Source organism: Chinchilla lanigera, unplaced genomic scaffold (genome assembly GCF_000276665.1).
Source record: "Chinchilla lanigera isolate Chin_1 unplaced genomic scaffold, ChiLan1.0 scaffold00083, whole genome shotgun sequence".
Lineage (NCBI taxonomy): Eukaryota > Metazoa > Chordata > Mammalia > Rodentia > Chinchillidae > Chinchilla > Chinchilla lanigera.
The window spans coordinates 5,221,550-5,246,647 of NW_004955484.1; the positions used below are offsets into that span (position 1 = coordinate 5,221,550).

The window sequence follows — 25,098 nt, forward strand, 5'->3', positions numbered from 1 at the left end:
GGGACCTCACTGTTGCTGAGGATGGCTGTGGTACCTTTTGGGGTAGCTCTGGTTCTTCTGAGCATTGCTTCCTGGCTCCAGTGCAGATCCGCCAGCCTGCTAGCACAGATCCTTCATCCCACTAGCATAGACTTTCTAGATTCCACCACTGACCTTTGGGCCTTCCCAGCACAGACCTGTGAAACAGCCCTGCATGAGATACTGTTATGGGCTCTGAGGCTCCAGGTAGACTCCTGGGAGGCACTGTTATGAGCTCTAGGTATTCAGCCAGACTCTTGCAGGACATTTCCGTGGGATCTAGGCCCTCAGCTAGATTCTTGGTCTATGTTGTGTGGGTAGATTTCCTGTACTCTTTTGTATATTGTTCTTTGGGTTACTGCTATAAATAATCTTATAAAACATGTGTCCTGTATTACATTGTTCTTCCTTGTAAATAAGCCCCAGACCAACACAGAAGCTTATTTTGTTTTCTGTTTTAAAATGGAAGATTAAAATTAAGAAGGAATATCTAGAAATCCAATGAAAGCAGAATGGGTTGTCAATTGTAAGGTAGGTAGGAGTAATTGACAGTAACATCTACACTGGAGAGATAAAACCTGAAAAGGCCCACTAGATTTCAAACAGGTTATTGGTAAGCTTTTAAGGGGTTCACCAATATCATGAGTGAGGATATATGAAAATGGAATACAATGGAGTAGTGATAATGAATAAATAAATTATTCTTTAAAAATAGCTTTCATTTAGGATATATAGAAAGGCTGTCAAAGCAACAAGAAAAAAAAACTAAACAGTACACAAGGTATAACTTCCTTCACACTTAATAGAACTGAAGTTACAGAGAAACAAACTAACCTGAAATCTAAGGACAGACAAATGTCTCTAAGGAGAGATGGGATGTGAGCCCTGACTCACTTGGGACAAAAAATTAAAGTGGAGGAAATGAGTAAGAAGAATCCAGTTAACATTTGAAACAATTTACTACAGGCCAGACCTGGGCTACTATGAGAACATAAAACTCTTGGAGGTACAGATTCATGGACACATAAGTACTCACAAAATAGACTGGGTAAAAGGAGGAAGGCAAGAGAAAGCTTCCCTCACTGCTACCAGCCTGGGAGAGGCAAGTGGTCACTGCTTCAGGAACACCCAGATTCTTCTCCCTACAATATGTAAGCCTTAAGCCAGCAAGAGAAAGGCTGCACACTCTCCCGCAGCTCCAATGTTAGAGATCTAAGAAGACACACAATCACTGAAAAATTCCCACCACAAATCTCCAGATTGAAATGGAGCCATGACAACAGAGGATCCTACTTGCCATCTACTACCAGGCTAGCAAGAATTGGTAAGAAAAAAAACAAGTCTACTACTGGGATGGGGCATAACGAGAAACTCACTGCGGTACAAGCTCAAAAGAAAGACCTAAAGCCTAGAGTGGAGTAACAGCATTGATTGAAAACAACAACAAAACCAAACAAAACAAACACAGAGGTACCTTGTACTACCTCTGAGTACAAGGTAATGCTAAAAAATTAAGGGGAGCCAAAGCAACAAGAGCTAAGCATAGTTTACATTTTGACTAACTCCACTTTAGCAACCTAGCAGAAAACACTGGCCCATTTCCACGTCTAAATATTACTTACTTTTGTTCCTACAATCCCACACAGTGTCCAACTTTCAACCAAACACACACACAAGAGAAATCATGAAGGGGATCTGGCACTGACAAAGTTAATGAAACTCATACCTAATAGCCTCCATTTTTTCTATAAATCTGAAGCTACAACCATCAACTAACAATAAATATAAATGCAGAAAGAAAGTGAAGAAAGAAGTAGAATTATAAATTAAATGTTCTGGGGCACTGGTTATCAACCTTTAGTGTGCATCAGAAGGTGTGGAGGCTTTATTCGAGCATGAACTGCTCTATCTACACCCAGAGTTTGTGGGGGTAGGTTAGGTAAGTGTGGAATGGGGTCCACAAATGCGCATTTCTAAGAAGCTCTCCAGTAATAATGGTGCATCTGGGACAGGGACCACACTTTTAAAAGCTCTGCTCTGGAAAACAGGAGAAGTGAACAGGAATGTAAGCTGCCAGTATAGTCACTTAAAATGATTCACCTTTGGAGATTTACAGAGTGGAAGTGATTGAAAAGAAATCAAGGAATTCAGTGAGATGACAAGAAACTTGCTCAAGTTTTGATTCATAAGGCCAACAATGAATAAGGAAGAAAGACGAACGATGTGCTCAATTGTGAGAATTTAAATGGCGAAAGTACTAGGAGTCTTAATTCCATTAAATAAATGCATGAGTAAGCTGGAAGAATGGGAGATTATGGGAGAGAGATAAGATTTCAGGGGTAGAGTCATCTTGGGTAGCAAGGCCGGGGATATAACTGAGGTTAAAAATGTCAGGAAATTGTGTGACTATGTTATCAGCCAGGACAGCTCCACTGAACCCAGTTATGACATCTAGAATAGTAACATAATACAAGATTAGGGGAAAAGACTATGCAGTATGAACTTTTATTTAATATGAGTAACTTAGAGATTGGTAAAAGGCAACCAAAAAAAGAATAGTCATATTGTTGAAAGATAGTTGTACAAGAGGAGATTACTGTAGGCTGAGAATAGAGAAGCGATGAATTATGAATGGCAAAAAGGGACCTGAACAATACTAAGCAATCAATGCCCTAGGCATAAGGAATGTACAATAAAGAAAATGAAGTCATTTCCAACTTATGGAGGATAAGGGGCAGTCATATTCTTGGGGTAGCTCCAAATGTAAACCATTATAGGAATAAGTCTGTGAAAAGGCTGAGGACTGAAGTAACAGAGCTTGTAGAACAAGTTCCACAGGGCACAAAAGAAAGGCTGAGAAGCAGCAAAACACGGCAAGATCATGCAACCAAGCACAGAGCATTATTCTTTACATGAGAGACTACAGGGGCTAGTACCGGGGCTCATGACCATGAAAGACAGAAACTTTGGGCAGGGCAGAATTAAGGAACACTAAGAAAACCGAGTGCCAGAGACTGCAGAAGACAATTTAAGTTAATACCTCATTACAACCTTTTGTGGTAGATAAGAAAAATAATAACAACCAGGCATGGCACATGCCTGCAATCCCAGCCATTGAGAAGCAGAGACAAACAGAAGCAGGAGGACTGCCCTGAGTTCGAGGCCAGCCTGGGCTACCAAAGCAGTTTTCAAGGCTGGCTGAACTAAAAAAGAGAGAGAAACAGAGAGAGAGAGAGAGAGAGAGAGAGAGAGAGAGACAGACAGACAGACAGACAGACAGACACACAGACACACAGAGACATAGAGACAGACAGAGACAGACAGGACTAGAGAGGACTATTAAAAGGAAGAATAGGGCTGGGGATTTAGCTCAGCGGCAAAAAGCGCCTGCCTGGCAAGCGCAAGGTCGTGAGTTTGGTTCCCGGTACTGGAGAAAAACCAAAAAAAGAAAAAAAAAAAAAAAAAAAAAAAAAGGAAGAATAATAATTTTACTCAGTGCTGCCTAAAATGAAGCTCTCCACTTTTATAATTATGCTCACTAAACTCTCAAGGTTCTAGATACAAATCTAATAGAAACTGTTCAAATTTTGAGGCCTCAGCAAAGTCTGGGGGTGCTAATCTTTGCACAGAACATATTGGTGCTACCAATGGAATCCTAGTGTAGATATAGTGGGAAAAGATTAATTCATTTTCTAGACTGTCTTTGTGGAAATAGTAAGAGTAGTGGAAGAACTTTCTCAGTCTGTAGTTAGACTGCTGACTTGGAATATTAACCCCAGGGAAAGGTTAAAAAAAAAATTATTATTTCTCAAGACCTCTATTCATTCATTCATTTATTCATCTTGTGGTAGCATCATGCTAATTCTGAAGATAGAAAAAATATATATTTTCAGTTTTCGCTAACTGGAAAAGTTAAAAAATTTAAACTTTACTTTGTAAGTTATCAATAATAGCTTGTATTCTCTTTTCTAATTTCATTTATAATCCATACAAAGGTGGCAAGAGCTTAGGAACACAAATTCGGCTTTCACTGAAGAAATGGAGATTGTCAAAAATGAAGTCTCATATTTTAAAAACCCACTATATAATATTGCAAATAGGTTATATACACATGAAAACAAAAAGCCCATAATGCAACTAGATATAGTACCATTCAGAGTCAATGATTTCTTTTTAATGCCACTACTTTCTTTAAAAACAAGACAGAGCTCAGAAAAGTACTCTGGGTTTTCTTTATATGTTCAATGCCAAAAGGGCAAAAATCAGAACACTGTTTTGCCATATTAATCTTTAAAGTCCAATTAATGGCAACACCCAGTAACCTTTTTACTGATGGGTTTGCCAAATATTTTAAAACATTAAATACAAAGTTACTTCCTTCTCAACTTTTCCTCCTCAGCCTATGGTAATCACATTAAAAAATTAACTGATTCTTATTAGTATAAGTTTACAGTACATAATTCCTTGTGAGGAGTTGGCAATGTATGTAATACATCTTAATTCCTTCTTTCATCCATTTTTCCTCCCCTCTCCCCTACCTCAAATCATCCATATCACACATACACAAGCTTTGTGTGTAAGATGCTATATGTGTCAGGTCATATGTGTAAGATCATAGTGTCTTTTCTCCCTGACTTTTAAAACTTTATTAGCAATGCATGAAATAGACTGAGCACAGTTTTACTTTTACAGAAGAGAAATGATACTTGTCTTCAGGAGGCCAGGTTTATGATCAGTTCTGGCAATCTAACAACAGGTTTGAGAGATGCCAAAAGGTTGAGGAACCAAGAGTGCATGATACAAGAAGGTACATGGTCCTGATTCTGGGCTACAAATCACACTTTCAGTTTAAGGGAGTATTTCAGCCTCCAGCAAATAAAAATTTTGCAGAGAGCAGTCTAGAAGGGCGATGGAATGTGTAAAGATTCACCTTCCCTATCTCCGAGAAACCAACAATGCAATCTAACCTTGTTTTTGACTCTTTTCAAACTGACTAAACTTCACATAGGCAAGTTGTTCAGAGGCCTTCCAGTTTACTTCCCAAATGGAAATCAATGAACCGGAGTTCAGCAAAACTTTGCTAAGGGCCTCCTCCAGGTGAGGTGCTTGGCAAGTGCAAGATGAGGAAGGCGCAACTATCATTCGATCATACAGTAGGTGTTCAATAAGTGCTGAGTGTGGCCATCAGGGACTCCGCTGGATGCTGAAATGGACAGGAGAGACAAGATCTGTTCTGCAGCTTGTGTCCTGCTGCTTCATCAGCCCCTAGGAGCAAGGCAGTAAACAGGCAATGCACAACAGTTACAGGTAAGTGCTATGAAAAGGTACCAAGCTGAGTGTCCTGACAGATGAGGAACGAGGGAGGGGAGGCACTTTAGATAATCAGCAAAAGCGTCTCTGAGGAGTGGTCTATGAACAGCTGAAATCAGAATCAGATGGAAGGAGGTTTGCCAGGACTTAAGGGGAGAGGCTTCCAGACAAAGGCTGAAGTTTTGATTGAGTGTGTCCATCAGGGACTCTGCTGGATGCTGAAATCTACTGGAGAGACAAGACCTGTTCTGCAGCTTGTGTCCTGCACCACGGGTACCTGCAACCCCAAGCAGATTGGACCACAGAACAGCTCCAAAGTCAACTTGTCTACATTAATTTCCAGGTTGGGAAAGGTAATCCTCAAGCCTTCAGTGCTTCCATTGGTGCCAGAAGAGATGTGGTAAGGCCCCAGTGGTAAGAAATGGTATAGAGCTAGTATCAGAGGGCAAAGCCCTCCTGGACCATGCCCCACCTGGCAGTCATGTGCCCTAACCAGCTTCCACCTTGCTTCTCCTAGGGATGAGTTGCCGCCATACACTAGAATTCCTGTTTGTTTATTTCATGTAGGGTTCTGTTGGTCCTTTTCCAAGTATCAATCAAAACTGCATGCCAGCCTCCACTCCTTGGAAATAATTAAATGAAGTGACTTGCCCAATTTCTTTCTGCTGGGTAATGTGCTGTGATTTGCATCTTTTGTTGAAGGAATCTATCTTGAGTCTTAAGGCTGAGCCATGTGGGATGACTGAGGTGGATTTTCCTCCTCTGCTTATGCTCATGTAGATGGAATCCTATTGCTAAATGCACAAGTGCTTTACTCGGCAAACTATTCCTTTCAGTAAGCTGCTCTTTGTCAACACGCCTCTGAATTCAATGCAAAGGAAGGTTCCTTCCCTTTAGTAGTTTGACATCTTTAGGTTGCCAGCTCTGCGACCTAGGCTCTGCAAAGACATCAAGGACAGCTCAAATACTGTGGTTTAAGAATAGGTTTTGGATTCAAGGCTTTCTCCCATCCAGGGAAGTGGGGATCTACACAACAGCTTTCATCTCGACTCCAAAGCCAAGCACCTCTGAACACAAGTCTAGGTGCTTTTCAGCAGCCATAGCAGCATAACCCGTGACTTCTACGCAGACGTGTCTCAGGCGGTGTGGGCTACTGAAGATGAAATAAAACATCCTCCTTCTGCTCCCTGGAGTGAGATTCCCTCAGCCAGGGCACAGAAGCCGCAGGGGAAGGAAGGGCTGGTGGCATACGAGGGAGCTCTTGGCTTGGGGGGCAGGATGTGGTGTTCTCAGGCAACAGATGAGGGATTTTGGCTGTAGGGGAGGGGAACTGTGAAATTCTGCCCCTTGGCTCCTGAGGGGGGGCTCTCAAGGAGACAGTAGGATGCGGAGCACAGCCCTTGCTGCTGAGGGCGAGGTCCCTATAGGGCAGCGAGTGCAGGGAGGCCCCCGTGAGTGCCCAACCCCACGTCTGCTGGTGGACTGGGCTGGAGAGCCACCCAAGCCAACGAACCCCGCAGCTCACCCTTGGCAGGCCCCTTGGCCACAGCACACTGCCCATACAGTGTCATTTTGTGTCTGGCTTACTTCACTTAACATAACGTTCAGATTCACCCATGTTGTTCCAAATTATAGGATTTCATCCTTTTTATGACTAAATAGCATTCCATTGCTTATGTACTACATTTTCACTATCCACTCATTTGATGATCTGTTGAAGGGCAGCCAGATTGACTCCCTATCTTGGGTACTGTAAGTAGTGCTGCAGTAAACATGGGGTTGCAAATACCTCTTCTACATACTGATTTCACTTCCTTTGAGTATATACACAGTAATGAGATTGCCGGGACAAAAGGTAAATTTAGAATTTCGTGAGAAACTATTATTTTCCATAATGGCTATACTAACTTCAGTTCCTACCAGTAATGGGTAAGGGCTCTTTTTTCCTCTAGGTCATCAATGTCACTTGTTACATTTTGTCTTTTGAACAGCCATTCTAACTGGAGTGAGACAGCATCTCACTGTAGTTTTCATTTGCATTTCCCTGATGATTAATGGTCTTGAACTTTTTTATATACCTGTTGATAATCTTGATAATCTGTATATGTTCTTTTTTTTTTTTTTGGTACCAGGAATTGTACTCAGGACCTTACGCTTGCCAGGCTTGCACTTGTGCCACTGAGCTATATCCCCAGCCCTGTATGTCTTCTTTAAAGTAATGTTTATTCAGGTTATAAAAAAATATTTTAAGTAAAGCAAAAGAGGTGATAAATATCATAAGAAAAGGAAAGAAATGAGGAAAAAGCAAAAAGGACTATAGCTGTTAAGTCCTAGATAGTTTGGGTTTGTGCATAAGCGGACTCCTTTGAGCAGTAGGTCATTGTTTATCCATATAAAACAATCAAGAAAGAAAGAAATTCTGTGGTCTTTTTCTCTTTGTCCTTACAGTATGTCTGAAACAACCATGGCTGGAGTGCTTTGTGAGAAGTTGTAATATAAGTACCTACTTGGAATTTATTTTATGAATTCTTAAGGTTCAAATGAAGTGCTCCATTTCTGTCTTCATCTCTTTCTTTAACCTATGGGTAGGCTATTTTTCCCTCTTCATGCAAGACAATACTCAGTTCCTCTATCTGTGTAAAATTAGTACTATAGTAGTTGGTAGCCAAAGCAAACATACATTTGTCATTTTTGAAACAAAAACATAAATTGATGTTTATCTCAAAGGATGCAAAACATTACTTGAATTTTTTTAAACTTTGAGAAAGAAAGAATGAATCTACAACCAGGGAAAAGCCAACCACAACTGAAAATTCTTTTTTGAAACAGTCTCACTATATATCCCAGGCTGGCTTCCAACTAATCCTCCAGGTTTAACCTCCTGCATGTTGGGATTATAGGTGTGTGCCACCATACCCAGCTTCAAGTATTCTTCAATTTATCTCCAGTCTTTACCAACAATCTCAATTAAAAAGCAACTACTTTTGCCAGCCATTTTTTTTCTATATTCAGCATTGAGTCTAATGAAAAATTTTATAAAGCACAAAAGATCTTTGAAACATATCATTTAAATTATCTTTTATTTATTAAGTATTTATTTTGTCCAAGTGCACAAGAAATGAAACTGTGGGTGAATGAGGCAAAACTTTTTTAAATACCTAAACTCGATGGTAGCAAAATTTCATCTCATTGAGGTCTAACTAAAATAATTAACTCACATACTGCTTCATAAAAGAGTAAAATCAATGGGGGCATATGCATACTTGAAAATTTTATACTTTCCTCTCTATAAAACTTTCTTGCTTTATTGACAATGTACGAGAAAAGTAAAAATTACCTATAATGTATGCAAAAAGTTTTTGAGAAAATGCTTTCTACTAATGCAAAAAGGTTGCTGTTTAATAGAGGGCACTGATCCATTCACCATAAAAGCATACAAAACAATATATCATTCATAGCTACATAAGTATGTTGAAGAAATATAAAAACATGCAAGCAATGGATCCATGAACACTAGAAAAGACAGAAGAAAATGAGATAGAAAAGCAACACAATGGGAACAGTAATTGTGTTTATAATATTTAATTGAAGAAGAAAAAGAGCAACAGGAAATAATGCATAATGTCAGTATTTTATAAAGCTGGGCACAGGCACATAGACATTCATTATATTATTCTCCAATTATCTAAAGATTTGCAACATGTATATTGCAAATGATTAATAAAATGAATAATTTACAGTAACCAAAAGATGTTTGAAAAATACAAAAATATACAAAAGACATGAAAAATTATAAGACTTTATTAAAAGATAGGAAGATATAAGTAAATGGAAAGATATGAGCATATTTACAGATAGACAAAACTGTATATTTTAAGAACAGCTCTCCCCCAAAATTAACCTATTAATTAAAACAAATTCAATAGCTTTTTTTTTGAAGCTGATGAGTTAACATAAAAAGTATATGGAAAAGCCAAGAGCAAAGAATGATCAATATACTCATAAAGAAGAAGAAGTTGAGAGAATATGCCTTACTAAAAATTCTCTTCTAAATACAATGACTAAAGCAAGATAGAGACAGTGGTAGTCACACAGCGGTTGACAATGAAAGACAAAATTCTTTTATATGACAGCATACAGAAATTGCTCCCTCATAGAGTGCAGTCCTAAACGTGAGAGACAAATTCTAAAAGTTTTAGAACATACTTGATAACAGAAGTTTTATAATAATATAGTAGAGAGAGATTTCTTAAACAAAAGACCATAGTATTATTTTTAAAAAGACTGAGAAATTGGAATGCACTAAAATTAAGAACTTTTGTTCATCACAAAACACAAGTTTAAAAATTGTGAGATTGGGAATGCAGTTGAGTTGTAGAATACTTGGTTAGCATACATAAGGCCCAAAGTTCAATCCTCAGTAGAGCAAAACAACAACAACAAAAAGATAGCTCACAAGAAAAGAGAACTTAATTAAGAAAAGATAATTTCACTAAGAAAAGGTGCTTGGAATGCATATACACTTAAAAAATATATATATTCAGTATACTACACTAACTCCCACAAATCTATAAGAAATCAAGGACATATTAAAAAAAATAAGCAAAAGAAAAAAGGGTTCCAGGAAAGATCTTAAAATGGTTCATAAACTTACAAATAGTCATCCATATTATTAATGCAGTAACTGCAAATTAAAACCAGAAGATACCATTTTAGACCCACGAGGCTCACAAAAACATTTTTTGCCAGAATGTTGAGTATTTATGTGTATTGTTAGCAAAAGCAAAAACAGTATAGGCACTCTGGAAAACAAGTTTGGCATTCCTAGTAAAACTACACATGCTCACATTCTCTGACCCAACACTCCATTTCAGGTGGACTTAGAGTACATATCTCAGATGTATGTGTATATCAGATATAGAGATATAAAAATCTTAACAGTATTGTACCAAAAAAAAAAAACCCCAAAACAAAACAAAGAAGACTCTCGTCTTAATCACATAAGAGTGGAAATGGAAATGAAACTACGGCTACATTCATCAACATGACTAGAAGAGAACTGTGCATTAATGGAGGTGAGAGCCAGAGGAGGTCATCAAAGATTCAAGGGAACTGAATAGATGACCAAAATTAGTAAAAGTAGGAAGGAAAAGCAGAAGTAATGGGAAAGAGGAGGTCAGAGAGGAACCAGTATGGTGACTTCTTAAGCTTCCTTAAGAGATCAGTAAAGTCCCCAAGAAGGAGATGGGCCGAGTTGGTAGAGCAATATAGTCAGCAGGGGCTAGGAAAGACAGGATTCAGTCTAGTGAGAAGTTACCATGGGAGAAACAGCTCCCTTTAGAGAACAGAAAGGCTTAAAAAATATGCATACTTTGAATATCAGATTCCATTTAAGCCATCTTCTGAGAATAGGAGATTAAAAAAAAAAAAAAACTCCTTTCAAATATTTTATCATCAGATTTCAGCTATAAGAAACACTAAATATTCCTATTAATACTGAACTCTTCCTTCTTTTTAACCAACAGTAACTATTTAAGTGACTCAGAACAAAAACTAATGATGCTTTTATAACAATTTTGATGAAAGAGACATTCCAAAAGAAGCAAGGAGGTAGTGCTTCTGAAATGCAGAAGCACTCCCAAAGTAGCACAGGAAAGAAAGACAGAGATAAACCACTGAGTCCTCTGACTGACAGAGTCAGCAACAGGAGAATGTCAGAGAATTTTCTGCTTCTGTTGTTTTAAAAAATGCCAAAGTATCATGACTTTTGGGGTAATGTTCCTAAACCCTATTATTTTAAAAATCTGTTTATATGGGTAAATACTTCTCTAGACAAACAAAAGAAAGAATTGGTAAATCACAAAGTAAGGCAGAAGAAATCTCCCAAACTGCAGGAGACAGAAAAGTAAAAGGGTGAAGAATATGAAAGGAAAGTCAACACACAGAGAGGATAAATATAGAGCTCTGACATAATAGGAATATCTAGAAGAAGAGAATAGAGCAAATTAAAGAGGCAACATTTGAACAGGTAATGGTTGAAAATTTTCAAGCATGTAGAAAATCACCAACTGTCAAGCGTCACATAACAGTTAAAAAAAATCATAGACTCATATCATAATGAAATCACACACCATTAAGGGAAAAGGAGGAAAACATAAAAGTCAATTTCCAAACAAATATATAAATAGCCAGGTGTAGTGGCACACACCTGTAATCCCAGCACTCAGGAAACTGAGGCAGGATTGCCACAAGTTTGAGGTCAGCCTGGGCTACACAGTGAGTTCAAGATCAGCCTGAACTACACAGCAAGACCCTGTTGCAAAAGAAAAAAAATTTATATTTATATATATATATACATATTATTCACTACCCTATTAATAGCTTTACTGACTTTAGTTCACTTCTTTCTCTTGTGTTTTATTTTCTTCCTGTTAAAGTTTAGTATTCAACAAAGGTTATGAATATTAAAATTCTTATATATTATACATAAACAATATACATATTATTTATTATATTTATATTATAAACAATATATATTGTTTATATATTATATATAAACAATATATATTATTCTTATATATTATGTATTATTATATATAAACAATATAAATGTATCTGTTACATAGGAAAGAATAAGGTTGACAGTAATATATTACCAAAAATAAGGAAAGAAGAAATTTTGAACTTAGAATTGTCTTACACACACACACCAAAAAAAAAAGGCACAGGGGGATTATAGGCACATAAGGAAACAATTTTAATATTCGTAACCTCTGTTGAATACTAAAGATATACTTTAACAGGAAGAAAATAAAATCCAAGGGGAAGAAGTGAACAAAAGTTAATAAAGCTATTAAGATGGCAGGATAGTGAATATGGGTAATTACTCCTTGTAAAATTAGTAAATATGACAATGACAGTAAGAATTTGTGGGTTCAAAATAATGTGATGAAACAATACATGTTAAAAGCATAAAAAAGAATAGACTCATTTTTTTTTTTTAAGACAAGGTCTTGCTGTGTAGTTCAAACTGGCCTTGAACTTACTGTATAGCCCAGGCTAGCCTCGAACTCATTACAGTCCTCCTGCCTCCTGAGTGCTGGGATTATAGGCCTGCATCACCATTATGGCTTAAAAGCACAGGGTTGATGGGAAACGAGAGGAACAGGGAAACAAAGAATCAAGATATATTACCTATAGGTACAAATTCCCTATAATGAATGTAACCATGTATATCAAAAGTGTACCAATAAAATTAATTTAAAAAATAAACATAGACTCTTGAACTAGGCTTTCTGGGTTTGAATATAAACTAATCAAAGTTGTCTCTCAAACTAAAAGTAAAGTAATAACTTGACAGGAGAGGTAGCACACCGCTGGAATCCCAGCACTTAGGAGGCTGAGGCAGGAAGACTGCTCTGAGTTTGAGGCTAGCCTGCGCTACATAGTAAGTTCAAGGTCAGCCTGAACTACATACTGAGACCCTGTCTCAAAAAAAGGAGTAAAGCCAAGAAAAAAAGTAAAGAAATAACTTGATCAAAGAATAGTTATGACATATAAGAAACACAACTTATATTTTTGGTCTTTGTTGATCAGCTACCACCTTTAATATACTAATAACAGAAGAGTAATGCGGGGGCTGAGAAGAAAAAACAACTCTGATTTTCAGAGATGAATTTTATTTGAAATCTTAGGCAGCAATCTTAGGACAAATAATCACATTGTTCCAAAAGTTTCCATGGTTGCCTAGTTTGGATATTCAACTAGAGAATAAATATGCAGTATTTTTTTTTTTTTTACTTTTTATTTTTATTTTATTTTTTATTTTTTTAAATGCAGTATGTTTTAACAATTATTTCTCTCTCTTAAGATATTCTTCTGCAGAAATGCTATCAAACAGAAGATGGTACTAATTTGAAAGAAAAAAAAGAAACAAAGAAAAAGAAAAGCAGAGGAAGAAAATGGTTTTGAATATGCCTATTATGTGCTGCTGAGCCAGGAAGAGACATGAAATCCTGGGTTGGTAAGGTACTTGGCAAATGTAGTCTCATGTAATAACAGTAATAATCCTACCAAGCAGGATTAAGTTTTGCCTGATTTTTTTGGGTTACAGGCAAAGATTATTACAATTCGATTACATTTTTAGTCTTGTAATTATTGAAATGTTTTGTATACACAGGCCTTCAATTCTCTTTCCAATAAATATAATATACTTTTGGCAATTTACATCAAATTACCTGTCTAAAATAACCTCCTACCTATCATTTTTCAAGCCCTACAATCCTTTCAGATCCTTAAAAGTTGACCACCAAGCTCAATCTTGCTCTTTCCACATAACTAGCTTAATTTCAAACACAAAGGGCCATTCTTTGGGTTCTAAATTCACCAAATGGCTCTGGCAAGCAATATCTTACAACTCTCTTATCAGAATCTCTCCTTCTGATGATTCATTTCTATTCTATTGTTAATAAACTATCACTTCTAAAGCTTTAGTCATCTTACTATACTCACACTTTAAACATTTTTCTTTGATTATTTTGGGAAGCACTATTGAAGTCAGAATAACTATTATTAGCAGCACTCATTGAACAAATATATACTGGAAATTTCCATGTAACAGGCTCTGCTCTGGTGAGATCATGTTTCTGCTCAAAATCCTTTATGAGGTTTATCATCTCATAATGAGACAAGTCCAAGTGTTTGCAACATTCTAGAAGTACATCTTCCCTTCATTTTCTGCAGTGTCCGTCATTCCTTCATTACTCTGATGCTCTACTTACATAGGCCTCTTTCTTGCTATTTTTCTAAAGGGCCAGGCATATTGCCAATGTAGAATCTTTGTGTCTGCTGTTCTCTCTGACTGGAGCACTCTTTCCCCAGATATCCATGATTGCTTCCTTCATTTCCACTTTACTCAAATGACAGCAAGAATTTCCCTAACCTTATATTGGATTACATTATTAATCTCAAATTTTCATTCCTCAGTAGTAGTAATACACACCCACAATTTTGAGCAGGGTTATAGCATACTTCTATAATTCTAGTATTTGGGAGGCTGAGGCAAGAGGATCACAAATTAAGACCAGCGTCAGCTCAAACAAAAACAAAAATGCCTATCCTTCTAGCTTCAGAGTGGTCAGAATTTACTTCCCAGCCCCTAGACCTTTGGCTTGACCACACAATGTAATTTGGTCACTGGGAAGTTAGTAGACATGATTCTAGCAGGGCCTTAAAGACGGTTTGAACTTCTAGGCCTTGTCTCTTGTATTCTATCTTTTTGCCATGAAAAACAGCATGATTCAGTATTCCACTGGTATAAGAAAAACAGGAGACCCATGAACTATATCTGAATATAAGCCATAACCTGGAGCCAAGTCTAGTTTGGATCATAAGAACCCTAGGAGATCCATATAAACACATTCTAGTGTTATGAGCCCCTGATTTTTAAGTGACTGGTTATGTACCATTTCTGTGAAAATATCAAACAGAAATGGAGCACAATCAACATCTAAATAACCCTCACCCCTTTCCTATGGCATTTAAATTTGTGACTGTATATTTTACATCTTTGTTTATTGTTATCCCTCATCACCATTGCACTGAGAAGAATATCTGGTGACAAAGAAAAGGCAGACTTTCAGATGTGGTGGTGCATGTCTACACTCCCACTCTGGGAAGCCAAGATAGGAAGATCCTAACTTCTAGCCCTGCCCAGGAAACTCATTTAGAGAGATCCTGTCTCAAAATGAATTTTAAAAGGGCTGGGGATGAGACTCAGTGTAAATGGCTATGGGTTCAATACTAGTAATATTAAAGAAAAAAAAATGGAAGTACATAAATATCTGATGAACAACGGGCTCTCCAGCCTTGGTATGGCCTTTAGACTTCAATGTAATTACAGTTGGAACCCTTTGGAGAGTTTTATGAAGAAAACTGATTTTTCAAGGTCACTTTGTATATTATATGGAATATAGGGGGTAACAAGGGAAGCAGCGAGATGAGTAAAAGAGCTGCTGCAGAATACAGGCAAGAGTACACAATAGCCAGGCACTCCTAGACAGAGGTAGTGGCAAGGAAGGCAAGGTAGCTGCAATTTTTTTTTTCTTAGTATTAGAGATTGAACCCAGGGCTTTCACACTGAGCTACCCCTTGTCCTTTATTTTTTACTTTGAGACAGGCTGTCTAAATTGCTTAGGCTGAGTTTAAACTTGCAATCCTCCTGCCTCAGTCTCCCAGAACTGTCTTTTGAAAGTAGAATCAATAGGGGTGGTGATTAAATAGATGTGATGTACAAGAGAAGAACATGCCTCTGAAGGCTGAAGAGATTGGAATTAAGGTTGGCCACTTAGTTTCTGTCTCAATAACTTACCAAATAGTGGTTTCATTAACTGAGCTGAAGATACTGAACTGAAGCTGAAGATAACTGGGGGGAAGAGACATCATGAGCTCCGTTCTGCACACTTATTGATTAGCTTCTCTTTACAAGGCACTGGGCTACACAGAAATCACAAACATCTCTGGTGAAGAACGCTTAAGCTTTTGTCAGTTACTCAATAGAATCAGTAGTTTCACAGACTACTGGACTCAATTCAGACCGAAATATAAAAGAAATAATCCTTGGAAGATGCTTCTGTTGTCTTCCCAATATGCATTCTTCTTTCTCATTAAATGATTCTTAGTTTGTTCTGTTTAGTTTGGGCAACTATGTGACCAGTTAAAGATACGTATCATGTATACCATTTAGGTTTAGAAGATGAAGAAGAGGGAGATGGAGAAGAAGGAGGAAAAAGAGGAAAAGGAGAAGAAAATGAAAGCAAGCATGGCAATGCACACTTGCAATTCCAGCATTCTGAGAAGCTGAAGCAGGAGGATCACCAGTTCAAGTCCAGTCTGGGCAACTCAGCAACTTAAAAAAAGGGCTGGAGATAAGACGCAGAGCAAAGGCCCTGGGTTCAACCCTGAATCCCCGGTACCACCTGGGGGAGTTGACGATGACAAGAGAAAAGAGTATATATTAAGTTACCTTTAACACACATTTTAAAAATCTCTATAAACATTACAAAGACTAATATCAATAGCTATTTATGAAGGGGAAGTGGTATAAAAATAGAAGAATGAAAAATGTGAGGTAAAAGTAAGATTTTCAATGTGTATTCTTTTATATTTTGATATTCAAGTTTGAGAATGTCTTGACTATTCAAAAGAACTGAAAAACATTTTTTTAAATTCATCATAACAGATTTCCTCACAGTTGGAGTATCATCAGATGACAGTGAAAGCCAACAAGAGAAAAATGAAAGTCCCTGAGGCGGGCTTTGCTTTACTGATAAACACAAAGTCTAGCAAGAAGTCTTTTGCCCTTTGCCTTCGTTACTTTTCCTCTTCTTACCTGGGAAGTGGATGGGATTAGTGAAACCGGAGCAATAATTTTGTGACTGGAACAAAAGCTGCACATTAAAGTTGAACAGGAAGATGCCATAAAGAATTTGGGTCCTTGATGACTTGTGTAAGTGGCTTTGCCAGCTCCAAAGTACCTACTTCTGGACTACTTGTTTTATCAGAAGACATTAGATTACTTCATTACAACTGAGATAAAGTTCATTCTTGGAAGCCATTTGAAAGCCTGCATAACAGGAAGAAGGCCAATGGTTGGTCACAAAGTCAGAAAAAAGTGGCATGAGGAATATAATACCCCAAGGCACTTCTAAGTTAATTTCTGAGGATAGATGATGTTAATAAATAATAATATTTCCATGTCTTACAATGTACTCATCATGACATGTATTTGGATGGAAGGATTCCTCATAGTGGGAATGTAAACATTTCCCTGGTTTTTTTTTTTTTTAATCTAAGTCACAGGAAGATACTATGGAAAGCATATGGCAGAAAAATTTACAGGAAAGAATTCTGGATTTTTGTTCTGTTTTATTTTCTATTTTGTCTGTTTGCTTTTCTGCAGTAACTGGGGGCAAACCAGGGGTAAACGGGGGGGGGCACTACCACTGAGCTATATTTCCAGCTCTTTTTGTTTTTTGAGACAATGTCTTGCTAAATTGCACAAAGTGGCCCTGAACTTGAGATCCCTCTGCCTCAGCCTCCCGAGTAGCTGGGATTACAGGTATGTGCCACCATGCCCCACGGAATGCTAGTTCTTCATTATGTCTAGTTATGACTTTTATGCCAAATCTCATTCAGGATTTAGTATTACCACTTTATTAACACTGTAGTTTCTTAGTAAGAGTTATAAAACAGGTTTTTAAAAAATTATCAAACCTTAAATCCTAATATCTTAACTGAAAGTATTTTAAGATAATGGTCAAGAACTAAACTTGAGAAGGGATTGTTCTGGCATTTATGTGTGATTTATTGCTTTTAATTTCTTCTCTAGGATGTTTTATGATACTCAAAAGAAGTAGAAAATATTTGTGTTAAAAATATTCTTTCAACACAACTTTGCCCTGGAATGAAGTGTATCTTTCAGTGTTGGTCCTATTTATAACACTACAGACATCAAAGTGAATTTTGAGAAGCAGAGGTAGAGTAAAATCAAATACTGGAATAATAATGATAGTACATGTCCTAACTATATAAATTTTATCTTAAGGATTTTGAGTCATCTTTTCCAAACTATCATTTCACCAGGATATTTTTAAAAGTTAATAAAGAACTTAAACACACAAATTTTTTGTCATACTTGAATAAGAAAAAAATTGGCACTCTGATTGAAGCATCAGTAATCGTAATAGCTAGAGACTGCCTATGGAATTAACTTTCTATGAGATTGATCAGATAATGGCCAAAAAAAGGCCAAAATTTCTTGCTTATTCGGGAACACATATGATTTCAGTGCTTTAAGTAGCCATGTCAAATGTTTGCCAATAGATTTAAGCAATTCTGGATAAGATATTGATTATAGGACTTAGATTAGTATATATAATTTTAAAATTACATGTCTTTGTAAATATTAATAAGAATAAGTAGTCAAATCCAGGTAAGACTTTAATTCAGGAATCATTTAATCAGATTTAGGGATAGGAAAGATATAGTCAACCTAAATTTTATCCTGAACAGGTAAAAAAAAAAAAAAAGACCTAATTCAATAAAACATTTTAAAAATCTTGCTCAAAATCCCAGAAAGTAGTAAAAATTTATCACCTAAGAAATGGGAGAAGAATTTTGTGGGAGAAGAATTTTGTCTTTCTTGCTTTTTTTCTCTAGGCATTATGATTATTAAACTTGCCTTAGATTACTAAGTCACTTTGAAAAAAGCAGTACAAAATGCTTGAAGATCACTTTACTGTCAGTTTGATGAAGCTATTTATGAGGGAATCAACGTATTGCTTTGTATAAATAAATTCAATAGTTATCAGAAAAAAGTACACACCTATACTTATCACATTTGTACTGGTTGGTGTTAAAACACTTTTATAAATGCATACATACTATATTCCTGAGGAATTCTGCATGATATACACTGGTCACATTGCATCCTTCTAAACGGATTATAGGTTCTCCAAATTAGTAGTCAAAAGGAATATGCAACAGTGCTGAAAAACAGACAATAGCAAAGAATCTTAATGGTTCTTTCTCTCTACCTATCCACAAAAGTTTTAACAAATAATCTTTAAAGCAAAAGTCCACATATACTATCAGATAAAACATTTATACTTTGGCATCTTAGTTTTCCATAGTTCAAGCCCAAACAATTGTGCATGTCCTTAGGCTTTGTATAGGAAGAAGCAGAGTACTTTGAATTCCAATTTCATTAATCTTCTTGAGACTATTCACACAGAAGCCATGGTATTCCTGGTAAATTACTGTTTTGCTCTCCTTAATACTTAAGTCAGTTCTGAGTAGTAATGAAAGGACACAGAAAGGTACATTAACTCTCTCAGTGCACATGGGAACTGTTTGGTGTACAACTACTGAAAAGCACTAAATGTGCCCGTAGGTGCATGGCTTACTATCCCAAAGTCACTCCAGTGGAGGGGAGAAAACATTCTATTGTTGTTTAACATTACCTGCTAGATATTGTTGCTTTTTAAACTAGGGGTATGAAAAAAGCTTTATGAGATAATACTAAAATGGAAATATATATCTAGGTCTCTGAAAACACAGATCAGAAAGGCAACCAGAAAGCTTAATTTTTATTACCTTGATAACAGAATCTTAACTGTTTGTATTCATATATATATAAATGAAATATACAGTATAAAGAAGAAATGGTATATGTAAATATTTCAGGAAGCACTATGCATACACAAATGTGATTAGAAGACAGAGTGTGATATCAAATATCTATCTTAAAATTTCAGTACTTCGGTAGTTAAAACAGTAAGAGAAAAACAACATTGTTTTGTACTTAGGAACCTGTTTCTAATCAACTGAGCTATTCCTATGGGGTCAAATAAAAATGATTAGCTTATTAAAAGCATAGCTTTGCTATTTAATAAGCAAAAATGATTGAAAATTCTACTCCAGATCCTGATAATTTTAGTGTTTCTAGTTAAGCCTGCAAAATTGCATTATTAGTGTCTAGATTCATTAACAATTCAATTTATAGATATTAATGCTTATAATGCATGCTTCGCTTGCCAAAACTTGAAGAGAAATTGTTTCAATTAGCTTTCATGGATCATGAATCCTACCGGCTGGGTATTTTTAGACAAAAGATACAAACACATCCCCAAGCAATGCTAATGCACAGCTGAGACTTGTGTGTAAGGTCACTTGAGCTAACAGTTTAAAAGGAAAAACAGTAAATGAGTTTTACCCAGATGAGCAAGCCAGGAACAGTCTTCTTTTTCCAATCAAATATTTGAAAGGTATATAAGAAAAATAGCAAAGAATTTATTTACTATTGAGAATTCTACAAGACAAAACTATTAGAAATTGTCAAGTTAAACTCAAAGAACAATATTCAGTGCTTGCTTTGGCAGCACTGATACTAAAGAACAAAATTCAATATACAAGACAAGGTAAGCAATCTTAGTGAGAGATCTTACATTGTCCCTTTGTAGAAAAGAAAGAAGCGTCAAGCTTAACAGATATGCAAATTATGTCACTTGCACAAGAGCCATGCCCCAGTGGTAGGAGAATAAAAAATTGATGTCCTAAATGATCCAGATGACAATCCAGGTTTAGAGATAATTATCAATTTTCCATTTCATGTTGGGCTGCACAAGCCATTTCAAGGTTATTTACTGCCAGTGACAAAGAGTATTCTCTAGTCAAAGAGAGTCTTTGGATGATGTTGACCTCCTCCAAATACATCTCTCACATAAATCCTCATGTAAACTGAGGACAGTAGTCCATCTCTGGACTTTTCACATAGTACAGTATTGTGCCCTATATCTCCATCTCCATTTGGTCTCTGGTTGTAGCTTGGTATTTACTGCAATGTCAAGAAATTGAAATTACTTCTATGTCATAACTAAAAGATATTTAATTTACATTCACTGAAATGCCAATCCATGTCACCTACTGAAAAGCTGACTGATGGCTCATGATTATTGCAAGAACTAGAAGTCCAGCTCCCTCAAGGATCTCATGAAAACCTTGGAAAACACTAAAGCTAGAAGTATGAAAATAAGGTTTGAGAAGACCATGAGAGTCTGTAAAACTAATGGAACACTAATACAACTATAAGGACATACATGTCAGAAAAGCACAGTTGGAAGACAAAGAACATAAAAAGCACACAAATTCCTCAGGAATATTTTGTATGAGGAAGTATGAGGACATATAAAATACTTTTAAAAATAAGTTGATTGGGTTTTGTGGCATAGGATGATAATCCCAAGGCAGAAAGATTGCAAATTCCAGCCCAGGCTGGGCAATTTAACAACTTAGTGAGACCATGTCTCAAAAACTAAAAAGGTGTGGGTATGTAGCTCTGAGGTAGGAGATTATGGCTTAGAGAACTGGTCAAACAACTGGGTGGAATCCACCAAAGCCATGGAGACCTGGGGCACATGTAAAGAACACAGGATCCAGGATGACTCTGCAGTTGCTGAGCACTGTACCACAGACCCAATCCAAAAAGTGCTATTTTCAATTCTTCATTTACATCTGGTACAAAACCAAGCAAGTCTTCAAAAGGACAGCTTACATCTGGCACTAGGCCAAGTGAGTTTTTGATAGGACACCTATTCCAAAGTTTTATTTGTATGAAGAAGAAGCAAATCCAGGAATTCCAGATACAAAAGATCCCTTCCTTTATCCTCATGGCCCTGTGAATCTGTTCACTGGCCTGCTTTCAGTCTACACAACATATTTCTTCCCAACTTCAATAAATCTACATCTCTGCTACCTTTTTTGTGTTTCTTGTCTAATGTAAATCCCTGCTACCATTTCTGTGTTTCTTTGTTCAGGACACCAAGGACCTGGAAAGAATTCCCCCAGAATCCACCATCAGGTAACTACTCAGTACAAAGGGCCTGTGTTTCACCCCCAGTACTGCAAGAAAATAAAAACATTTTAAACTAAAATGAACCTTATATTATGGCTTATATATTAGTCTGGAAGAAAAATGTGTGTCTAAAAAAAGTACTCATTATTATGTTTTTTAGCATTAATAGTAGTATAACATTTACAAAAGACAACTAGGACTACTGTAAATCATAAATGCTACAAGAAGTTTTTAACAAACCAAAAATATCACTTCTGAAAAAATATAAATAACAAAATTAAATCTGATTATCTCTCCAAGGTAATAAAAATTAATATATGGAAAATGAACAGGCTAAGAGAAAAAATTTAGGGAGAAAAGTGAAAAATCCTGTTTTGGACATATTTGGAGAAAGTTCTAAAACACTGATAGAAAAAGAACCAGGCTAGTAGCAATAGATATATGGAACTAACTGCAAAAATTAATGATATAACTTGTTTGTTCATGAGCCAATATGCTTCCTGAAAAAAATACATTCAGCAATTTCTCATAGTCAAATTTGTGAAGAATAAATTATTCTTTAAAAACTATAATTTATTTTTAAATAAATTATTGGGTAAATTAGGGTCCCCCCCAGCACATACACACACACACACACACACACACACCCCACACACACACTCAAAAAGAAATGACAAGCACTAAGTTCACTGACAAAATCCTTAGCAGTACTACATTACTATTCAGGTCTATAATTCATTCTTTAGTATTAAGTCCATAGGGGCCTGGTTTGCTTTGCCACACTGAAAATAGGGACAGCAGTAATCCCTGTTACAAGAACCTCACTAACCTATTCTTTCATCAGCTTCCTCCAGATTCCAAGTGCTCTGATTATTCTTTTGTCTTTCTGTGGCTAACCTATTACTTAAGGTACTCTTCCCTCCCTGCTCCTCACATAATTCTATAATGGATGCAAAGGTCAGTGACACTCTCAGGAACAGTAGCATTTTCAGCAAGGGGTATGGTGAGAGAGTCATGGGACTCCCATTGCTGTTCACAGAAATTACAGGCTACATTCCCACACTGAAAATCTAACCCAAAGATCTTTCCATGCTGAAAATTTATATCTCCACAGAATCTATACTATCTACAGAGCCCATACTGCCATAGGGTATAAGACAGCAAAGGATGGTTGGAGGACAAAAATAAACAGCAGTAAATATGATACAATACACGGATGACCAGAAATGTAAATGGCAAATATTAACATTACAGAGCAGTTAGTGCAGGTTGAAAGGTATATCTGCAGTTAACTAGATCTCATAATTTGGAGGAAGCACATCTGGGATTGGGACAGGGTATATTCAGCATGTTCATAAGAGAAAACACTTCAGAGCTTTCCCTATAGTGAGTTCCTAAAGGAACAGAAAGAAAACTAATTCAATGTAGAATTACAAAGGACAAATTATGTAAATATTACAACTCCATGAAGGCAGGCATACCATCTTACTCACCAATGCATCCCTATGGCCACCCTAAAATCATGCCTGATTCATAGTATGCACTCTAGTATTTGTTAAATGAATAAATTATTTTTCATACATCACTTAAGCTTCTTCCTAAAGTAAAATAGTAACTCCTTTGTTTGTGAAGGTTAAAAGAAACCAAGCAGTAATGCATGATAATAAGAAGAGAGGAAACTAAAAACGAGTAAGTGGGTACATAGGGATCCTCTCTACAATCTTTGCAACTTTTCTATAAATCGAGACTTACTACAAATAAAGTTTATTTAAAAAAAAAAAAGCTAAGCAAAAGACAAACTAGTACCTGATATTTGGATAATAAGATAAACAAAAATTTAGAGTGGTTAAAAATGTGGTGGATATTTTTAAAAATGTTAAATATCACAATAAAATGCATTGCCATTACTCCCTCTCAAAATATCCCTCCTTATTTCAAACATACCCCATCATTCTTGCTGCTTTGTGAAGCAGTTACGGAAGTCCTCTTTTGTAAGCATCTTTAATTGCACTGTTATGGTTACTTGATGTTCTGAATGGATTAAAATGTTTACTGCTCATGGTCCTTTTGACTTTGGAAGAGCCAGAGAAGTTGCACAGTGTCAAATCTGGTGAGTAAGGTGAATGAGGATAAACCATAATGTTCTTATGAGCCTGCCTTTCCATTGGATGGCACTCAGCAATAGCATTCAATGTACATTTTCATCATACTTAGTACAGACATGAAACAGTGTCTTTCTGATTCTCCTCTCAACATCACCCATCTCTTAGAGGGATCAATAACATGGCAGTAAGGGTATTAACCAGCTAACCAACAAATAACAGTAGAGATTTGCTGGCCATATCTATTTGGTGGTTACTTCCTAAAATCTGTAATGGCTCTAAATTATTTTAAATATTCTCACTGGATATTACTAAAGGAGTCATTATCAGTTTCCTCTAGTTTTGTCTTTTTTCATTTTTACCTTCTTACACTTTTCGTTTTTCTACTCTGTTTTCCTCCCAAGTAGTACCCATTGAAACTTAGAGGAATTTTTTGGTGATGACTCCCATTTTACAAATGAGAAAATGTCAAGCTACTTCTTTTAAAAGAAAAGAGTAATTTCATTTAAAACTCTGATCCCAAATCCCAGATGTTCTGATGTCTTAATATTCCTGACTTAAGATGGCAGTTTAGTTAATGTACAAAAAAATCCCCTGGAAATGTGAAGAGTTTATACTAATTTTCCAAATGATGATGAAATAAAAGCTAAATATTTACATGCTATCTAGAGGATTTTTAGTGAGATGTTTATTCTTGCAACAGACAATAACAGTTATAAAGTTCTTTCAGAGAAAGAACTTGTGCTCAGAAAAAAAGAACTAGATACATTCTCAAAGGTAATCTTTCTTCTTTTCTAATATCATAAAGTTTAAATAGAAGATTCAGTATTATCAGTGTAATTTTCTCACTTTGGAAAAAAAATTCCTGAATGAGAAGCAACATAAATGGTATAAATATAATAAATTTCCTCATGGCTTCTATAAACATTTCACACTGCAATTAAAAAAGGGAAAATTAATTTGAAAATTTACTTAAAATAATGTAAGGTTTTGCAAGGCAAGGTGATGATGCATGAATGTAATCCCAGCACTCAGGACCCAGAAGAAGGAAATATCACTACACGTTCAAGGACAACCTGAACTGCATGATGAGACTCTGACTCAAGTAAACAAACAAAGCAAAACAAACAAAAGAACACCCATATAAAACATTGATATAGTCAAAATACACTTGTTTATGTTACAGCTTCTTTAATTCAGACACATAGAAAAAAGTATGTGCTGAAATTTCCTAATCCTTTTAGCTATCCCCATAAA

At 36.3% G+C, this 25,098-nt stretch overlaps 1 long non-coding RNA gene across 2 annotated transcripts in view; it reads right to left on the reverse strand.

The window, feature by feature from the left end:
* LOC102019600 overlaps nucleotides 1-25,098 on the reverse strand; it is a 133,052-nt gene that overhangs the window by 41,209 nt on the left and 66,745 nt on the right. For both annotated transcript variants that reach the window (XR_263887.2, XR_263888.2), the window contains one exon: nucleotides 18,772-18,875. This is a non-coding gene — a long non-coding RNA (uncharacterized LOC102019600). The remainder of the gene's footprint in view (nucleotides 1-18,771; nucleotides 18,876-25,098) is intronic.